A 4,847-nucleotide genomic window follows, 5' to 3' on the forward strand; every position below is an offset into this window, starting at 1 on the left:
TCTTTTAGGTAGCCTCCAGATGTTGTAGATACATTTGTTCCCTTCTTGCTACCCATGTTGTTGCCTTGACCTTTTGTTGTTTATTAGCCGCATTACAAGCCTATTTTACCCCATTGGTTACTAGTCCCAAGCTTGGCTTGGGGGAGCTGTTAGTGAGTGAGGTGAGGGAGTTTGTAGGGTGCTTATTATTTGCACAATTTGGGTGGGATTTGAGAAGTTGTTTTGTTGATTATTCATGTTTATTTTTGATGAGTTTGAGAGTTATATTTTCTTGAAAACAAAAAGCATGATATTATGAAAAAAAAAGGAGAGAATTTCAAGAAAAGAAAATGTGAAAAAAATAAGTGAACTTAAAAAGAAAAAAAAATGTTCAAATGTTCTATTTGGAGGTTGATCAAAAGAAAAAAAATAAGAGCCTCAATGAAAAAAATTCAAGTTTGGAAAATAAAGTTTGTTTATTCACTCTATTTCTTCATTATTATATCTTATGAGTGAAATTGTAAGAGTTAGGTTTATTTATTATGATTGGAGTACATTTGGTTGATATTAGAGTTGGTTATGTAGGAGATGTTGATCATTAGTTACTTTTTATAATGGGTTTTATTAGGATATGGCTCCTTTAAGCATAGCTTTTCTCTCACTTGTTCCCAAATTTATCCTACCATGTACCCTAGCCTTACATTACAAGCTTTAAAGACCTTCCGACTTTTGTGCATAGAATTGTATGAATGTGAAAGTGTTGTCTATCAATGCAAGTTATGATTTGGAATATTTCGAGTCGACTAGTAGGATTGAGCGTTCATTGTTTTATACACATGAGAGTGTGAGTTTGGAGGGCATTGTTCACATAAAGGGGTTGGATGGAGAGCGATCGAGTACATCTTTTAATCGCCTCATAAATGAGAGTGGAGTGTGTGAGCACTAGTCTTGAATTCTATATGCTCTTGTGGTTTGCTCTGTTTGACAATTTTTAGGGAGATTGGTGATTAGATGGATTTGATTGGTTGATTTTGAAGCATGTTTATTTGATTTACCCTGAATCGTTTGTGCTTGATTTTTATGGATTGGGGTGAAGCATATTTATTGATTCATTGATGAGATCTTTGCTTAGGGACAAGCAAAGGTTTGGCTTGGGGGAGTTTGATATGTCCATTTTATATAGTGTTTTACCCCCGTCCCTTGGTCATAATTAGTTGTTTTTGGCTCTTTAGAGCCACTTTTATTACTAATTTGTGTGTTATAGTGTTTTCGTAGCTTTAGTTGTATTCTACATGAAATTTCACTCTTGGAGCATTTTCCCGGGCTTTATGGATTAACTACGGAAGCTAGAAGGACACGACCACTTTTGGAGCCCAGGATTGGTGAGAGCCGGTGATTAAGGGCTCGGAAATTGGGATCCCGAGGAATTTGGACCAAGTACTCAAGACCCGTGTAGGAAATCCGGATTGGGCCGAGAAATCAAGCCCAATCGAAGTCCAAGCTCAAGGAGATCCAACCGCCCGATCGGGCTACCTCTAGCACGATCGGGCGCGGCAAGATTAGTAAGTTGAGTGTGCTGAGGCGCGCCCGATCGTGCGAGCTGCTAGCACGATCGGGCGATGCTGCTTGGGAAGAACGCGAAGAAAAAGGCGCGCCCGATCGGGCGACCCTTCGCCCGATCGGGCGCGCGTTTTTGGAAGACCTGATGATGTTTAGTTTTAATTCTTGTTTTAGAAAACGTTTAAATACGATTTTGTACGGAATTATTAGAGGACCTTCTTTCTTAGACTTTCTCTCTCTACTTAGTATTTTTCTCTCTCTTAAATTCTCTCTAAACTTTTGTTCTTAATACTTCCTTTAATTCCAGGTTACTTTTTGGTAGCAATTTTTCCCCTTTAATTTCAGTTATTTTATTTGTTTTTTTATTATGCTTTTATTTATTTACTTGATTAGTTTAGTCATGATGATTTGTGAGTAGTTTAATTTCTAGGGTTTATGGGAATCCATAAATAATATGAAGGGGTAACTTATTGTTGTTAATTATCAATGCTAAATTAATTTCCTATTGATTGATTTAATGCTCTGTGACTAGATTAGGCCTGATCTTTTATGCATGATTTTGATAATATTGATTCGAGATTCGACAGATGAGAATTGATGTTTAGGTCTAGTTTCAATAGGCAGGTTAATTTATAAATGGTTAGGTCGAGATTCGAAAGATGAGATTTAATACCGGTAAATTAATTATGTGATTATAATACGTAGCGAAAGCCCTTTATAATCTTAATGTATGCATTGATGATTGATTACTATGTTTTACCCTTAAATATTATTTATTGGTGAACCTATGCCCTAGATCCTTTTATATATTATTTTCTCCATATTCTCAATCCTAGTAGTTTAGTCTCTTGTTCGAATATTAATATTGGTTACTTAGATAATTTAGATTATAATAATTAATTAGGAGTAAAAAGACTTGTTTCCCTGTGGAGATCGACCCTACTTCCCTGTCTACTTTAGTTAGAGGACTTAGGAATTATTTTTTATTAGGGGATACGACTTAACCCTGTCAGTTCCCTAAGGAAAAAATTTCCCAAAGGATTGTCGTAGGTCTCTACTCATCATAAATTTCGGAAAAGGTTCCTCAACGTGGATTGTCATTCATTTCAGCAAGTGGCAAATTTTCCCGAAGTGGATTGTCGGTCGACTCTTTTTTTTGCAAATGTTCCAAGACGCGGATTGTCAATTGTGGCGATATTTTCCCAAAAGGATTGTCGCATAGCGTTGGCGAATTTCCAAGGTGGATTTCTTTCAAGAGTTATATTCCAAGACATGGATTGTCGATCGTAGCAAAGTTCTTATGAAAGATTGTTACGAAGCATTGGCAACTTTTCCAAAAATTGGATTTTGGCGAAATTCCCGAGGTACGGATTGTCGCTCCATCGTGGCAATATTTCCAAAGATGGATTGTTACGTGGCATTGACAACTTTCCCTAAATCGGATTGTCATACATCATACAAGAGTTGTGTTGGCAACTATTCCCAGATAAAATAGGATTGCCGACATAGTAGTTCACAAGCAGCAAAGCGCCGACGTACTAGCATAGCAGCATTAAGGATAAAAGCAGTGATCTTTTCGAAGACTATCACAGCGGAAATTGGAGTCATATAAAAAAGAATCTCTTTGTTCAGAGACGCGTGAACATATCCAAAAGAAGCTCTTTGTTCAGAGATGAGTGAACATCGAAAAAGCAAGGTGGCATTCCCTAGAGTGTGGAGAGTTGTCACAAACAACTGAAGGTGATTTCAAGAGAAATAATCTTCGATGGTGTTCCCTTGGACGTGGAATACTATTATAGCGGAGGAGGATCGTCTCAGGAGAAACAATCTTCAAATTTGAAAGCAGTTACAGGCGTAGCGGTTTTCAAGCAGGGTGGCATTCTCTAGCTTGCAGGAGGTCATCAAAACAATCGGTTACTCTCAGAGACGTGTGCTCGACGGTAAAAGATACACGTTTCTTAACTCTTTTATCTGTCTCACTAACCCTAGTTTAGCAGGTATTGGCGTTACAAGAATAATTTAGGATCGCAGAACGTTCTGAATCATTCTCCGTCCCTATCGATACTTTGACTTTCGTTTTCGAAACTTGCGTTTCTCCAAACTCAGTCAAAGTGGGGGCTTCTGTAGACACCCATTTGTGTCTCCCCAAAACCAAACCCAGTGATGAGTACCTTTCATGTCGAATCATAATCGAATGAAGCGAAAGTGTGGAAAGTCTAGTGTTGCGGATAAGTTTTAATTTCTTTTCTCTTCTCTCTGTTTTTGAAAACTTATTTTTAGAAAACAGACAATCTAGTTTGGTTGGTCCATGATATGGGTCCAATTAGTATAGTTGGATGGGGCTTGACAAGAGCTTTCCAACGATATATTATAAGCCCAATTCCGATGAATATTGAGGAAGTTATGGCCAATTTACTAAACTGGGCCCGGTTTGAACTTTATATGCGGCCCAATGATCTAGGGGAGGCCCTAATATGATTTATCATTCCTAATGCAATTAGGAATGGTTTTAGTCTTCTAGATTCTTCTAGAAGGTTCTTTTAGTTCCTAATTCAATTAGCATTGATAAAATTCACTTTTTGTTGACTTTTCAGAGTTTTAATTAAAATCAAATAGCATTTTTGAGGAAAATATACGATTTTATCCTCCAGCACGGCAAACTTATCTGATTTTCGAAAACGCGTCAAAAACAGGCCTGGCGCCTGACTCCAGGCATTGGCGCCTAGAACCAGGCCTGGCGCTAACCATTGGCGCCTGGTGCTAGCCATTGGCGCCTGGCGCCATTAAGCTGGTGCTGGCGCTAGCTCTATTTTGCGTGCACCAATCTCGTTTTTCGTGCGCCAAGTGCTCTGTTTTGATATTTTATCTTTTTGGCTGATTTTCTCTATAAATAACGTATTAAAAACTCCGTTTTCATTCACCAATTCTCACGAATTCACCTACAATCAATTTTCATTCACAATCATTAATTCTCTAATTCTCTCTTAATCATTCATTCATCTCTGTCTCTCTTTCTTTATCTAAACTAGCCTTTTATATACAAAATTCCGCATTCGCAAGATCTAGACACACCTAGCCAAGTTCGAAGTTGCCTTCGCCCTAGACGTGAAAGGTTTAATTTCTGAGGGTTTGGTCCCAAATCTCTCTTTCAATTATTTAATTTAATTGTTTTGTTTATTATTTTCCTTGAAGTTACTAACATGTGTATTTTGTTATTAGAGAAAGGTACGAGGCATCAAATTACTTTAATGGTTTTAATTGATATTATGATGTAGAAATTATGTTTATATTGTTATTATGATAATCCT

Source organism: Chenopodium quinoa, unplaced genomic scaffold (assembly GCF_001683475.1).
Source record: "Chenopodium quinoa cultivar QQ74 unplaced genomic scaffold, ASM168347v1, whole genome shotgun sequence".
NCBI lineage: Eukaryota > Viridiplantae > Streptophyta > Magnoliopsida > Caryophyllales > Amaranthaceae > Chenopodium > Chenopodium quinoa.